Source organism: Anser anser (genome assembly GCF_964211835.1).
Source record: "Anser anser genome assembly, chromosome: W".
Classification (NCBI taxonomy): Eukaryota; Metazoa; Chordata; class Aves; order Anseriformes; family Anatidae; genus Anser; species Anser anser.
The window spans coordinates 14,482,464-14,499,491 of NC_139731.1; the positions used below are offsets into that span (position 1 = coordinate 14,482,464).

General features: G+C 45.8%; 1 protein-coding gene across 6 annotated transcripts in view; it reads right to left on the bottom strand.

Annotated features, from left to right (window-relative positions):
• Positions 1 to 17,028, bottom strand: part of LOC310888792 (AN1-type zinc finger protein 5-like) — a 56,016-nt gene that overhangs the window by 11,122 nt on the left and 27,866 nt on the right. The gene's annotated exons all lie outside the window — the stretch shown is intronic.

Here is a 17,028-nt window from a genome sequence, read left to right on the forward strand (position 1 = left end):
CAAGGTTCAAGGTTGAAAGACTCAGGAAAAAAATAGTCATGACTTCATAATTTATTAACAATTTAAGACAATGTTGTGATTTAGCCTTGCAGACAGCTAAACACTACAAAGCCATTTGCTGGCCCTCTGTATTGGGTTTATGTGGCAAGGGCTTAGTAGCAGGGGGGCTGCAGGGGTGGCCTCTGTAAGAAGAGTCCAGAAACTGCGCCATGTTAGATAAGGGCCAGTTCCAGCTGGCTCCAAAAGGGACACACCGCTGGCCAGAGATGAGCTAATAAGGAGTATATAATAAGATTTGTTGGTTGCACCTCTTTGAGAGCAGATTTATGAAAGGGGAAAGAGTGCTGCGCAACAGCAGCTGGGAGAGAAAAGTGAGAAACAGCCCTGCAGACACCAAGGTCAGTGAAGAAGGAGGGGGAGGAGGTGCTCCAGGTGCCGGAGCAGAAGTTCCCATGCAGCCCATGGAGAGGACCATGGTGGAGCAGGCTGTCCTCCTGCAGCCCATAGTGTACCATGGCAGAGCCCATTTCCATGCTGCAGCCCATGGAGGAGCCCACCGTGCAGCAGGTGAATCTGGCCTGAAGGAGGCTGTGGCACATGGAGTGCCCCTGCTGGAGCAGACTCTGGGCCGGACCTATAGCCCATGGAGAGGAGCCCACGCAAGAGAATGTGATCTGGCAGGAGCTGCTGCCCGGGGGGACCCATTTGGGGTGTTATCAGCATTACTCTCATCCTAAATCCCAAACACCATCCATACCAGCTACTAGGAAGAATATTAACTCTATGCTAACAGAATCCAGGACAGACAAAAATAAGTTATCCGCAGGCATTATAAGATATGGTACCAAGAGAAGCAACAAAACAGGCACAAGAGCGATCCATTACAATTCTGCTAAAGACCAACATAATTCCAGTAGTAGATAAGTGCCTGAACAAAGCACAAGTACAGGTGTTGCACTGTAAATTTTGGAATATTTACTTCAGTTTGTGTGAAAAATAGATGCATCTTTAAGAAAGGCACATGGGAACAGTAAGGTCAGTGATGATTGGTAGCAAGCCACAGCACTACAGTTGCTCAACCTATACACAGAAAAATCCTACAAACAGCAACAACAATGCTACTCTGACCCCAAAGCATTAAAGCCACAGTGACTCTGTGAGACTTCTACTTTAAAGTAATGACTGCTGTAATAACTAGAGAATTGACAGTAGTTTTCTTTATATAAACCAATACAACTGCTGCAGAAGAGTATGCCTACTGTAGATATTTTCCCATTGAGATTGAGATTGGCTCAGCTTCTTTTGTCTATCAGTGAAGCTGTTGGCACCTCTGTGATAAGATACTTAAGAAAGGGTTAAAAAAAAAAAACAAAAAACCAACAACACCATACACCAGCTGTGGGACAGAGGAGTGTCCTGGTTTCAGTTAGGACAGAGTTAATTTTCCTCCTAGTAGCTGGTAGGGTGCTATGTTTTGGATTAGGATGAGAAGAGCGCTGATAACATGCTGATGTTTTAATTGTTGCAGAGCAGTGTTTACACCAGGCCAAGGACTTTTCGGCTTCTCGCTCTGTCCTGCCAGCGGGCAGGCTGGGGGTGCAGCAGGAGCTGGGAGGGGACAGACCCAGGACAGCTGACCCAAACTGGCCAAAGGGGTATTCCATACCATCTGACGTCATGCTAAACAATATATAGGGGTGGCTGGCCGGGGTGGGGGGGCCGGCTGCTCGGGGATAGGCTGGGCATCGGTCAGCGGGTGGTGAGCAATTGCATTGTGCATCACTTGTTTTGTACACATTAGTAGTAGTAGTACTATTATTATTATTATTATTATTTTCCTGTCTTAATAAACTGTCTTTATCTCAACTCACCGGCTTCACTTTCCCGTTTCTCTCCCCCATCCCAGAGAGGGAGGGGGGAGGGTGAGCGAACGGCTGTGTGGTGTTTAGCTGCCGGCCGGGTTAAACCACAACAGTCCTTTTGGCGCCCAACGTGGGGCACGAAGGGTTGAGAAAATGACAGCTCTGACCAGAGTGTGTTAAACTAAAATTGGTATAAGTATTGGACCTGCTTAATAGTTGCCAGTCACAATGTTGATTGCCTTAATCTCCAGTCTGCTGTGCCTGTTTTCCAAATTGAGTTTTATAGCACACTACTTACTGTATGTGCTCCCTGTCGCGCTGTTTATCCTTTCCGGGCCCTGGTTTAAGATTGTTATGGTACTGTGCGGTGTAACAATGGCTTATGAAATGATGAAATTTCTGGTCAGGACTCTAACCTGGTATTTGTACTCAGCACTGTCGTCGACTCTGTACTTTGGAAACCATATCTCGGAAACTATTAGCAATTACACCTATTGCCTGTTTTCGTTAGGGAACCAATCTGTGGAGGGGACAGGGGAAGATATTTTTTCCTACCTGTTCACTCTCCCCTTCTCCTTCACCACCACCCTCTTATCCCCCGAGCTAGTTACGGTGGTTCTCCGAGATGCTGAATATCCTTGGGATACTCAGACCAGCCTGCTCTTGTTGTTATGCCTCCTGAATGCGCTTCAGGTTTTGTTGAGGGTTAAACAACTACTTAGGAATCGCATCCGGAGATCTGTCTTGAGGCGGGATAGTTGCGAGTGGCAGGGAGTGTGGGAGGATATGGGCAGGTTTCTAGAGCAGTGGTCACCTCCAGTGTTTTGGACATTCACCCCTGAACAACTGCAAAATCCTAAAAAGCTGGCAGAATGCTTGAAAAAAAGGTGTCATGACTCTGGCAGTTCCAAAGTGACACAAATCACTGTAGCGTGCTGGGGTCTGGCTTGTGCCTATCGAGCTGCAATTGATGCTACTATCAGCCTAGCTCCCGCTCCTGCAGCCGCTCCAGCTCCTGCAGCCGCTCCAGTTCCAGCTCCCGCAGCCACTCCAGCCCCTGCAGCAGCTCCAGCTCCTGCAGCTGCTCCCACTCCTGTGTCTGGGTCAGAGAAACGAGCTGTAGCAGTGCAAGTTGCCCCTGTAGACAAGGTGAAAAAATGGTATAGAGGCTCAGGTCGTTTAGAACGCAGACAGTCTTCTGCTAGGTCTGGGCATAGAGAAGACGAGGCTGGGCCATCAAATGTGCAGGAGGATGAAGATGAGGATGAGGGTGTCGAAAAATCAACAGTAACTACCCGGACTCTATACCAGCGTGAGCTACGAGATGTGCGAAAAGATTTTGGTCGCTGTCTAGGTGAGCAGCTTGTCATCTGGCTGCTCCGGTGCTGGGACACCGGGGCCGATTGTGTGGAATTAGAGGGCAAGGAAGCCAGGCGGCTGGGATCCCTTGCTAGGGACGCATGCATTGACAAAGCAATTGGAGATGGAGCACGATCTCGCAGCCTCTGGAGGCGTCTCCTGTCAGCTGTGCAGGAAAGGTATCCCTTCAAGGAAGAACTTGTATGTCTACCAGGCAAGTGGACCACTATGGAGAAGGGAATCCAGTACCTGAGGGAAATAGCCGTACGGGAGGTGATTTATAAGGACCTAGACAACGCACAAACATCCACAGATCCAGATGAAGTCCAGTGTACACGACCCACGTGGCGGAAGTTTGTACGGAGTGCACCATCATCATATGCCAGCTCATTGGCAGTAATGGCCTGGAAAGAGGATGAGGAACCCACAGTGAATGAAGTGGCTAAACAACTCCGGCAGTACGAAGAAAGTCTCTCCTCTTCCCTGCAGGCCTGCGTCTCGGCTGTGGAGAAACTCTCTGAAGAGTTCCACCAACTTGAAGAGAGATTATTTTCCTCCCCAACCTGTACAAACCAGTGTCTCAGCTATCAGGGGTAAGCGTTCATCCGTGCAAGGAAGACGATATAGTGGGTACACACCCCGTGCCACCTTGTGGTTTTACCTACGTGACCATGGAGAGGACATGAGAAAATGGGATGGAAAATCTACCGCGACCCTAGAGGCACGGGTATGTGAGTTGCAAAAGAAAACAATCGTGAAAAAGGGGTTCTCTGAAAAGTTTGCTGCTCCAACTTCCAGCAGGCAGTCCTTTAAATACAGAAACGAAGATTCTGACCAGGACTAGAGGGGCCCTGCCTCCAGCCAGGGGGAGGAAAGGGACAATCGAGTTTATTGGACTGTGTGGATTTGATGGCCTGGCACGTCAGACGCACAGAAGTATAAGGCTTTGGTAGACACCGGTGCACAATGTACTCTAATGCCATCAAGCTATAAAGGGCCAGAACCCATCTGTATTTATGGGGTGACGGGGGGATCCCAGCAGTTAACTGTATTGGAGGCTGACGTGAGTCTAACTGGAATTGAGTGGCAAAAGCACCGTATTGTGACTGGCCCAGATGCTCCGTGCATCCTTGGCATAGACTATCTTAGAAGAGGATATTTCAAGGACCCAAAAGGGTTCCGCTGGGCTTTTGGCATAGCTGCCTTAGAGACAGAGGACGTTAAACAGTTGTCTACCTTGCCCGGTCTCTCAGAGGACCCTTCTGTTGTGGGGTTGCTGAGGGTTGAAGAACAGCAAGTGCCGATCGCTACCACATCTGTGCACCGGCGGCAATATCGCACCAACCGAGACTCCCTGAGTCCCATCCATAAGCTAATTCGTCAACTGGAGAGCCAAGGAGTGATCAGCAAGACTCATTCACCTTTTAATAGTCCCATATGGCCAGTGCGAAAGTCTAATGGTGAGTGGAGACTAACAGTGGACTATCGTGGCCTGAACAAAGTCACGCCACCGCTGAGTGCTGCAGTGCCGGACATGCTAGAACTCCAGTATGAACTGGAATCAAAGGCAGCCAAGTGGTACGCCACAATTGATATCGCTATCGCTAATCATAGATGGAAAGCTGCTGTATGGAGTCCTACACGACAAGTTGCAGAAGCTGCTGAGGGAGAAGGTGAATCGAGTCAGTTTGCAGAAGTGAAAGCCATCCAGCTGGCTTTAGATATTGCTGAACGAGAAAAGTGGCCAGTTCTCTATCTCTATACTGATTCATGGATGGTAGCAAATGCCCTGTGGGGGTGGTTACAGCAATGGAAGCAGAGCAACTGGCAGCGCAGGGGCAAACCCATCTGGGCTGCTGCATTGTGGCAAGATATTGCTGCCCGGGTAGAGAACCTGGTTGTAAAGGTACGCCATGTAGATGCTCATGTGCCCAAGAATCGGGCTACTGAAGAACATCAAAACAACCAGCAGGTGGATCAGGCTGCTAAGATTGAAGTGGTTCAGGTGGACCTGGACTGGCAACATAAAGGTGAATTATTTATAGCCCGATGGGCCCATGACACCTCAGGCTATCAAGGTAGAGATGCAACCTACAGATGGGCTCGTGATCGAGGGGTGGACCTGACCATGGACACTATAGCACAGGTTATTCATGACTGTGAAACATGTGCTGCAATCAAGCAAGCCAAACGGTCAAAGCCTCTTTGGTATGGAGGACGATGGCTGAAATATAAATATGGAGAGGCCTGGCAGATTGATTACATCACACTCCCTCAAACCCGCAACGGCAAGCGCCACGTACTTACAATGGTGGAAGCAACCACCGGATGGCTGGAAACATATCCTGTGCCCCATGCCACCGCCCGGAACACTATCCTGGGCCTTGAAAAGCAAGTCCTATGGCGACATGGCACCCCAGAGAGAATTGAGTCAGACAATGGGACTCATTTCTGAAACAACCTTATAGATGCTTGGGCCAAAGAACATGGTATTGAGTGGGTGTATCACATCCCCTATCATGCACCAGCCTCCGGGAAAGTTGAACGATACAATGGACTGTTGAAGACTACACTGAAAGCAATGGGTGCTGGGACATTCAAAAATTGGGATACGCATTTGGCAAAGGCCACCTGGTTAGTCAATACTAGGGGATCTGCCAACCGAGCTGGACCTGCCCAATCAAACCTGTTACGCACTGTAGAAGGGGATAAAGTTCCTGTAGTGCACGTAAGAAACATGCTGGGTAAAACAGTCTGGGCTACTCCTGCCTCAGGAAAAGGCAAACCCATTCGTGGGATTGCTTTTGCTCAGGGACCTGGATGCACTTGGTGGGTAATGCAAAAGAATGGGGAGGTCCGGTGTGTACCTCAAGGGGATTTGATACTGGGTGAGAATAGCCCATGAGTTGAATTGTAGTATGTTAATTATTATATAATAATGTATGTCATCACTACCATGATTGCTATATACCATAGATGAAAATGGTGATTAATTAGAATGTATTGGAAAGAGTGTAACCTGAGCATGACATAAATGGTATGGAATAAGGGGTGGATATCTGTCCTGGTTTCAGTTAGCACAAAGTTAATTCTCCTCATAGTAGCTGGTAGGGTGCTATGTTTTGGATTAGGATGAGAAGAGCGCTGATAACATGCTGATGTTTTAATTGTTGCAGAGCAGTGTTTACACCAGGCCAAGGACTTTTCGGCTTCTCGCTCTGTCCTGCCAGCGGGCAGGCTGGGGGTGCAGCAGGAGCTGGGAGGGGACAGACCCAGGACAGCTGACCCAAACTGGCCAAAGGGGTATTCCATACCATCTGACGTCATGCTGAACAATATATAGGGGTGGCTGGCCGGGGTGGGGGGCCGGCTGCTCGGGGATAGGCTGGGCATCGGTCAGCGGGTGGTGAGCAATTGCATTGTGCATCACTTGTTTCGTACACATTATTATTATTAATACTATTATTATTATTATTATTATTATTGTTATTATTATATTCCTGTCTTAATAAACTGTCTTTATCTCAACTCACCGGCTTCACTTTCCCGTTTCTCTCCCCCATCCCAGAGAGGGAGGGGGGAGGGTGAGCGAACGGCTGTGTGGTGTTTAGCTGCCAGCCGGGTTAAACCACAACAAGGAGTTAGGAAAAAAATGTGAGAGGAAACAACTCTGCAGACACCAAGGTCAGTGAAATAGGGAGAGGAGATGTTCCAGGTACTGGTGCTGATATCCTCCTGCAGCCTGTGGAGAAGACCATGGTGAATAGATACGGAGACTGCTTACCAATTACTGGCACAGTCAAAAGTCAAAACAGACTTGACTTAGGGAAAGTTAATTTATTGCCAATTAAAAATAGAGTAGGATAGTGAGAAACAAAACTAAAAACACCTCCCTGCCCTTCTTCCTAGGCTCAGTTTCATTCCTTTACTCATGAAGTACCTACCTCCTTCCCCCCAACTCCAAGCAGAACAGGGAGGATAGGGAATGAGGAATGGGGGGGAGGGTATTTGCAGTTAGTTCACAATGCCTCATCATCTCTGCTGTTCCTTCCTCCTCACACTCTTCCCCTGTGTAAGGAATAGTCCAGCAATTCGTGCCACTAAGGGGTTTTGAAGGGTTAACATTGAGGCCTGGGTTTAGGCGAGAAGAGAGCAAAGGGATTTTTTAGAGAAAAACTGCTGACTCTGCACGGACGTGCAGTAACTTCTGACAGCCGGCCAAGAGACCACTAGATAAGGAGGAAGAATATGAGCCTCCCTGTCTGAGCGGCCCCCGAGAGACTAACAGAGACTGATAAGCAGGTGCACCTGGGAGGACTTCGGATTCGGGAAACCAATTATAATAACCCTGCCTCTTCTAGAAGTAGTAATGAATATGTATTAGCCTGGGAGCATAAAAACCAGCCGTCTTACGTAACGGGTGTGCGTCCTGGTGGAGCAGAGACTCCCGGCACACCCAGCGCTGTTTGCTTGCCTCTATTCATTTAATAAATTGTAAACTTTGATTGTAATCCTATTTGGGACTCAGTCATTTATAACAATTGGGGGCTCGTCCGGGATGGTCTTGGTTCCTGAATTCTGACTTGATCTAGGAGGGGCGCCCCCACCATTTGGTGGCTCCTGTTCGAGTCAGGTCGGGGCTAACGCCATCTTGAACCTGAATAAGGGCAAGCAAAGATTTAGATTTTTTTATGAGCTCCCTTTGCCGGCTGCAGCACTATATTTTGCCCGTAATTCTGCGCGCGAAGATCCGAACGAAGACGACGGAGTCGTAAGTATTTAAGGCGTATACCGTTCGGTTGGGTGGGTTTCGGTTGCCTGTGTGTGTGAGAGTGTGACTGAGACGGAACGTAGTTCCGAAGCGATTGTGGAGGTCTTCTAACCGCGGTTCCAATCTCCCGCGAGGGACTTGGCCGGTGAAGGACCGAAGCGATTCCTATAGGATTCGTGGGCGGGTGATAGGTCCTAAACCCCCTGCAAGACACTCTCACTAAGGCAACCAAGGGCTGTAGGAATTGCCACAGTAAAATTCCTAGACGGGTCAGACAAAATTGAAGACCCGGGACCAGAGAACAGGGAGCAAATTACCAGACATACCACCAGAAAGTCCATTAGGGATAATGATTAGAAATTGGAACGATAGGGGCCCCAGAAAAGGAAAAAAGTAAATTAAAAATGGTCCAGTATTGTATGATAGAATGGCCAAAGGAGCCTTTAAGACCACATGTCTTTTGGCCTGTTTTCGGATCCTTTAAAGACTGGGTTTGCCAGGCCTTAAATCTACATGTTAATTCAAAGGAATCTTTTAGCCAGGAGGAAAGTGATTATGCAGGATTATGGATCAGGACTTCACGTCCTTTTCCAGCCTCAGTATTTACACTAAAAACAGAGGAGGAGTTTGAAGAAGGAGAAGAAAAACGGGAAAAAGAAAAAGAGGATAAATGGGAGCCATTAGATAATTTACCACCTCTATATTCTAACAATCCACCTCTGGCAGTGGCCCCACCTCCGGCAGCTGTGGTATCTCCACCGCCGACAGCACCGGAATCAGACCGACCCCCGGCTGCATGTACGAGAAGTAGGACTGCCACATCTGAGGGAGCTTCTCTATATCCCTTAAGAGAGGTACCCCTGGGAGGCAATCAGGGAGGCATTGGGTTTGTGGCAGTCCCCTTAAATACCACAGATGTAAGGAATTTCAAGAAAGAAATGGGGGCCTTATTAGATGACCCCCTCGGAGTAGCTGAAAGACTGGACCAATTCCTAGGTCCCAATACTTATACCTGGGAAGAAATACAGTCCATTTTAGGGATCTTATTTACTGTCGAGGAAAAAGGAATGATTAGGCAAGCTGGAATGAGAATGTGGGAGAGACAGAATCAGGCAGGACCCCCAGGAGACCAAAAATGGCCAAACGTGGATCCCCACTGGGATCATCAACAACCCCAAGGAAGGCAGAATATGAGGGATTTGAGAACATTAATCATACAGGGAATAAGGGAAGCTGTTCCCCGAGGGCAAAACATTAATAAAGCATTTCATGAGCAACAAGGGAAAGACGAATCTCCAACAGAATGGTTGGAGAGATTAAGGAGAAGTTTACAAATGTATTCTGGAATTGACCCGAATACGGTGGCTGGAACTGCACTCCTTAGAACGCAATTCGTAGCTAAATCCTGGGGGGACATAAGGAGGAAATTAGAGAAGCTGGAAGATTGGCAAGAGAGGGGATTAGAAGAGTTACTTAGGGAAGCACAGAAAGTATATGTTAGGAGAGATGAGGAAAAACAAAAAGCAAAAGCTAAGATTTTTGTAGCAGCAGTAAGAGAAAGTCAGAGAAATAAGACTCTGTCCGGAGAAAGGAGGGAGAAGGGAATAGAGAAAGCCCCTAGGGGGCAGTCTTGTCGAGAGAAATACACCATTCCCGCTCGTTACTATTGCAACAAGAAGGGACACATTCAGAGGAACTGTCGTAAGCGGGAACAAGATGAGAAAACATTCAAAGAAGAATAGGGGTGTCAGGGGCTATATCTTCTGGGGACGTCAACATCAACGGAGCCCTTGATAAAACTACTAATTGGTCCCCATAAAGAGGAAGTTTTGTTTTTAGTGGACACAGGAGCTGAAAAATCTACTATTCAAAAACTTCCAAAAGGAGTAGAGGAAGGGAACAATTATATGTCAGTGATAGGGGCAAAAGGAGAGCCTTTTAGAGTGCCTGTCTTGAAAAATGTAAAAGTAGAAACTGGGAAGAAAACTTATGTTAATGATTTTCTTTTGCTCCCTGAAGCGGAGTACAATTTACTGGGGAGAGATTTGATTTTAAGATTGAATTTGAGCATTCAGAGTCAAGGGGACGAATTGCAGATTAAATTATACACTTTGACACAAAAAGATGAAGAAGTCATTAACCCTTTAGTATGGTATAAGGAGGGGGAGACTGGAAGGATAGAAATGGACCCCATAAATATTCAAATAATGGATCCCCATCGTCCAATCCGAGTCAAACAATACCCTATACCAATGGAGGGTCGAAAGGGGTTAAAACCTGTGGTTGACAGGCTTCTGGAAAAAGGAACTTTAGAACCGTGCATGTCGCCTCATAATACACCCATCCTCCCCGTAAAAAAATCGGATGGGTCATACAGGATGGTAGAAGACCTGAGAGCTGTAAATCAGCGAACACTCGCTAAATTCCCTGTGGTGGCAAATCCTTATACTTTATTGAGTCGCATATCTCCCAAACATACCTGGTATAGTGTAATAGATCTGAAAGATGCATTTTGGGCCTGCCCTCTGGATGAGAGATCCAGAGATTATTTTGCCTTCGAGTGGGAGGACCCCGAAACGGGACGAAAACAACAATTAAGATGGACTGTGCTACCACAGGGGTTTACAGAGTCACCAAATCTATTTGGACAAACTTTAGAAAAAATTTTACAAGATTTCACGTTACCTAGGGGGGTCAAATTATTGCAATATGTGGATGATCTATTAATAGCAGGAGAAACTGAAGAGGGAACCCGAGAAGCTACTATTAAATTGCTAAACTTTTTAGGGGAAAGGAGATTAAAGGTGTCTCGATCGAAATTACAGTTTGTGGAACAGGAAGTAAAATACTTGGGGCACTGGCTGAGTAAGGGGAAAAAGAAATTAGATCCTGACAGGGTATCAGGGATTCTATCTTTAAGACCCCCACAAACTAAAAAGGAAATTCGGCAAGTATTGGGATTATTAGGATATTGTAGACCGTGGCTTGAAGGCTACAGTGAAAAGGTCAAATTCTTATATGAGAAATTAACTAATAACCAGCTTAAGTGGTTCACAGAGGATGATCAGAAATTTGAGGAAATAAAAAGGGCTTTAATACAGGCACCTGTACTGAGCCTTCCAGATCTGGAAAAACCTTTCTATCTCTTTGTAAATACATCGAACCAAACAGCATATGGAGTTCTCACTCAAGATTGGGCAGGGATTAAGAAACCTGTAGGGTATTGCTCTAGGTTGCTTGATCCAGTAAGTAGAGGGTGGCCTGCTTGTCTTCAAGCTCTGGTCGCTACAGCATTACTAATAGAAGAAGTTAGGAAGATTACCTTTAGTGCTCCTTTAAAGGTGTATACTCCACACAATGTTAGAAGTGTGTTACAGCAAAAAGCAGAAAAATGGTTAACGGATAGTCGGATCCTAAAGTATGAAGCAATACTAATTGACTCACCTGACTTAGAACTGAGGGTAACCTCTGCTCAGAGCCCAGCACAATTTTTGTTCGGAGAACCACAGGAGGGAGTACAACATAACTGTTTAGAGGTAATTGAGACCCAGACAACAGTGAGGCCGGATTTAAAGGATGCTGAGTTGGAGAAAGGAGAGGCACTGTTTGTAGATGGCTCCTCCCGAGTAGTGGAAGGAAAAAGAAAATCAGGATATGCAATAATTAATAAGAACTTAGAACCTGTGGAATCCGGACCTTTGAGCCCATCATGGTCAGCTCAGGCTTGTGAGCTGTATGCCCTATGTAGGGCCCTGGAACTATTAAAAGGGAAAAGTGGGACGATATATACAGACTCTAAATATGCATATGGGGTGGTCCATACTTTTGGAAAAATTTGGGAAGAAAGAGGTCTAATTAATACTCAAGGGAGGAATCTTATACATCAAGAGTTAATAATAAAAATTTTAAGGGCATTAAGAGAACCAAAGGAGATAGCAGTGGTACATGTAAGAGGACACCAAAAGGGATTGGATTATCGAATCACAGGAAATAATCTAGCAGATAAGGAGGCCCAGGAAGCAGCCCTGAGGACTCAGGTTGTTAAAATCAATGTGATACGAGAGGAAGAAAGGCGAGAAAGAGAAGAAAAGAAATTTACCCCTGAAGAACAAGCAAAATTGGAGAAAATAGGGGCTAAGTTAGAACAAGGAGAATGGACACTGCCTGACGGGCGAGAGATATTGCCAAAAGCCTATGCGAGGCAAATACTGGAACGTTTACATGCACAAACACATTGGGGTATGAAGGCATTAAGCGATCATTTCCTTAAACAATTTGGTTGCATTGGAATTTTTGAAATAGCGAAACAAATTACACAAGGTTGTTTAACTTGTCAGAAAATAAATAAGAAAGTGTTTCGACAAGCAGCTATGGGAGGGAGAAAAACAGCTTATAGGCCTTTCGAGAAAGTACAAGTTGATTTCACTGAATTGCCCAAGGTAGGGAGAATGAAATATCTATTGGTAATCGTAGATCATTTAACACAATGGGTAGAAGCTTATCCTGTAGCACGAGCTACTGCACAGACAGTGGTAAAAATTTTATTGGAACATTTAATACCAAGGTATGGGATAATCCAGTACATTGATTCTGATCAGGGCACACACTTTACTTCTAAAATAATAAAATTGTTGTGTCAATCATTAGGTATTCAGTGGGAATACCACACTCCCTGGCACCCACAGAGCTCAGGGAAAGTAGAAAGGATGAATCAAACAATAAAACAACAATTGACTAAGTTAATGATCGAGACACAGCTGCCCTGGATGAAATGCTTACCATTGGCACTTTTAAACATAAGAACTAAACCACACAGTGAGACTGGTTATCATCATATGAAATGTTATATGGTATGCCTTATTCTCAAGGGATGCCCCTAGGGAACAATGTAGTTGAGGATCATAGTATCCAGAAATACATAATTACCATTGGAAGGAGATTACAGGAGATAAGAGAAATTGGGATGATGACTCAAACACCACCTTTAGGATTTGCTATTCATAAGATACAACCAGGAGACAAGGTCTTAATAAAAACCTGGAGAGAAGAATCATTGAACCCCCGATGGGAGGGACCGTACCTTGTTTTACTTACTACTGAAACAGCTGTGAGAACAGCAGAAAGGGGTTGGACCCACGCATCCAGAATAAAAGGACCAATAACTACCGAAGCCTGGAGGGTTGAGTCCACTCCTGGGGAACTGAAACTGAGATTAAAGAGGAACTGATATCCCAGCAATAAGGTTCTGCATGAAGTAAGGGCACTGGATAAAGAGGACAAGGCTGAAGGGAGGAAAGGGAGAAGGCAAGACCGGGGTAGGACCCTCCACTGCGGTGTGTATGGTCTACCGAGGGAGGCAACCCCTATGGGTATTGACTGCCGAGTGAGAGGGCCTCGACCGGACTTCTCCCGCGCTAAGATCAGGTTGTCCTGAGAAAAGTAACATGAGAACCTCTTAAACCCATAATGAAATTGTGATTAGTTTTTCCAGGAGCTGGATCACCCCGAAGGGCTGAATGGTAACACAAGCTCTGAAAGCGGGCCCAACCTCATGATTGAAGGCGTTTCCCACACTCTCAAGATTGGACGACGAAAAAGGATAAGAAATGCTATACTTTCTGGTATTGTTTTTACAGGGGCAATTGGGCCATGGGCAAGAATGGAGGAATAACTTTTTCACTTTGGGGGAGGAAGTGGCTAGGGCCTTTAACCTTAGTAACTGCTGGATTTGTGGAGGACCGGGGGGAACTGAAAGTTGGCCCTGGGTAGCAGGCCCAGTTGAACCCAAGTGGTGGGTCAGTAATCTGAGCGAAGTTCATAATGGGACGCAATTTTGGAAAGAGGAAGGAGGCCCATGGCAGTTGCACTCGTCAGCTCGGGGTGTATACTGCTTGAACAGAACAGGAACAGTGGCGGTGGGAAAAAGCATTTGCAATTGGACTCTGTCTCCTGGATATGATTGTACCGATCCTGGATGTAGTCCTATAAGCTGTACAGCACGTAGTGGGAAATGGAACACCACACATGTTCAGCTGAGAAATGGGACTTGGATGAAATGCTCATACAGAGAATTTTTTGGATCCGGATGTAAAACTGCGGCAAGAGCACAAGCGGGGGGACAATTTGATGGTCAAATCTTGAGCTGTCAGCGTGATAACTCCACTAAGGAACAGCATGTGGTGCGGGTCTGTCGTTGGAAATGGCAGGATGAGAATGGGAGGCGAGTGTTCTTTAAACATTTCTGGTCAGCTTATAATATGACAGGCCGCCAAGGAGAACTGAATTGTGACTGTAAGTGGAAACCCAACGTGGGAGCTTGGAAGTGCGCATATACGAGTACGAACGGGGCAGACATTGTAACAGGACCACTCGGTAACAAGGACACTCTGTATTATCACGCCCCAAAGGGTAAAGAGGGATGGGATGGTCCTTTTCCAAACGGGACGTGGGCCCTAAAGGGACATTATCGGGTGTGTGGCAAACATGCTTACAAGAGGCTACCCGGAAACTGGTCGGGAATATGCTATGGGGGGTACATAAGACCCTTGTTCTTTTTATTGTCACAAACACAAGGAAATCATTTAGGAATAAGATTATATGATGACCTGAACAGAATGAAACGATCTATTGATACTTCCTTAGCCGGGGGTAGTGCCCAAAAGAGGGGAAAGGATGAATGGCCTCCTGAAAGAATCATACAGCATTATGGGCCAGCTACCTGGAACCCGAATGAGTTGGTATCAGGAGCCCGAGAACCTATTTATAATTTGAACCGAATAATTAGGTTGCAAGCTATCCTCGAAGTTGTAACCAATCAAACAGCGACGGCCTTGGATCTTCTGATCAATCCACTCAGATGAGGAATGCTATCTTTCAACATAGAATGGTCTTAGACTATTTACTAGCAGAAGAAGGGGGAGTGTGTGGAAAACTGAACGATTCTAATTGTTGTCTACAGATTGATGATAATGGAAAAGTGGTTAAACAGATAACAAAAGAAATTAGAAAGCTAGCCCACGTCCCAGTACAAACCTGGAAGGGTATGGATTGGGATTTCTTTTCGTGGTTGCCTGGTGGACCATGGGTTAAAAGGATGCTGTTTTTATTTTTATGTGGTGTAATGACATTATTGTTTATACCTTGTATGATACCTTGCTTTACGTTGTTGGTACTGCGAATAATAAATAGCACCCAATTTGTGATGACTTTGGGAGAGAAAAGGTGATGTGTCGATAATGATGCTTAAGAAATGGACACCCCGAGAACTGACTGATGAAATCCAATTGTTACTAACAAAGGTTGAAGAAGAGACACGAATTGATGATATTAAAAAAAAAGGGGAGGAATTGTAAGGAATGGTCCAGCAATTCGTGCCACTAAGGGATTTGAAGGGTTAACATTGAGGCCTGGGTTTAGGCGAGAAGAGAACAAAGGGATTTTTTAGAGAAAAACTGCTGACTCTGCACGGACGTGCAGTAACTTCTGACAGCCGGCCAAGAGACCACTAGATAAGGAGGAAGAATATGAGCCTCCCCGTCCAAGCGGCCCCCGAGAGACTAACAGAGACTGATAAGCAGGTGCACCTGGGAGGACTTCGGATTCGGGAAACCAATTATAATAACCCTGCCTCTTCTAGAAGTAGTAATGAATATGTATTAGCCTGGGAGCATAAAAACCAGCCGCCTTACGTAACAGGTGTGCGTCCTGGTGGAACAGAGACTCCCGGCGCACCCAGCGCTGTTTGCTTGCCTCTATTCATTTAATAAATTGTAAACTTTGATTGTAACCCTATTTGGGACTCATTTATAACACCTGCTCCAGCATGGAGTCTCTCCCATGGGATATAGTCCTTCCCAAACTGCTCCAATATGGGCTTCCCACAGGCTGCACTTCTTCAAGAGCTGCTCCAGCATGGGTCCATACCACAAGATACAGTCCTTCAGGAACGGACTGCTCCAGCATGGGTCCCCCCTAGGCCACAGTTCCTGCCAGACAAGTGGCTCCTGCATGGGCTCTCCATGGGCTGCAGTTTCCTACAGGTCATAGCCACCTGGCTCCGTCATGGGGTCCTCCACAGGGTATGGTGTGGATATCTGCTCCCCCCTGTGGTCCTCTCAAGAGGCTGCAGGGGAATCTCTGCTCCAGCACCTGGAGCACCTCCTCCCACTCCTCCTTTGCTGACCTTGGTGTCCGCAGAGTTGTTTGTGAGCAGCTGCGTGGTGCTTAGCTGCCTACAGGGCTTAACCCCACAACACCACATAGGGATTTATGAAAAGTTTAGGTCAGCTTCTCTTCACTGCAAGACACTTAGGGATAAATGTACCAGTGAATACAGCTAACACTTGGTTTATCTTAGATGTCCAATAAAACCTTTACAATTTAAGAACAGTATATAAGGGCATATAAGGACACTATTCTATGCAATTTTAAAAAATCTACCCCCAACTTGACAAACACTTAAAAGGGAACTTCTACTTTTAGAGCAGCTGAAGATTGCTTCAAGAATTCACGGGTATGTGCTAAGGAAGACAATTTGGTTCCGGGAGTTTTTTTCCAAACATTTAAATTCTATTGTAGCTTTCCCAGTGATCTCTACTCAAGCTTGTAACAGAGCTTTGACTGATTTCAACTCTGAGTTTCAAGCTGCAAGATTATTTAGAAATGTAATTATCTTGAGTTCCTTTTACTGATTAGAATAGGGGGGGAAATCCCTAAAAAATGTAAAAAGCATTTAGTTACCTCATTAAGAAAAAACAGATATTGAATCAACAGAAATAGAAGATTGCCCTTTACAGCTGACAGAATAACAAATCCCCATTTTTAATAGGACAAAATTTGGCTCACTTGACCACTGCTACCATTTCATGTATTTATTTTTCCTATCACTTTTTCCAGGTAGCAATTCATAACAAGGCAATATTGGTTTATAAATACTGTAATGAAGTATAAATTATTTATAAGTTACATACAATAAGCCTTCAGATGACATCAGTTACAAGAAGCTGAAACATGTAAAAGTCTCCTCTTAGTCTGTAC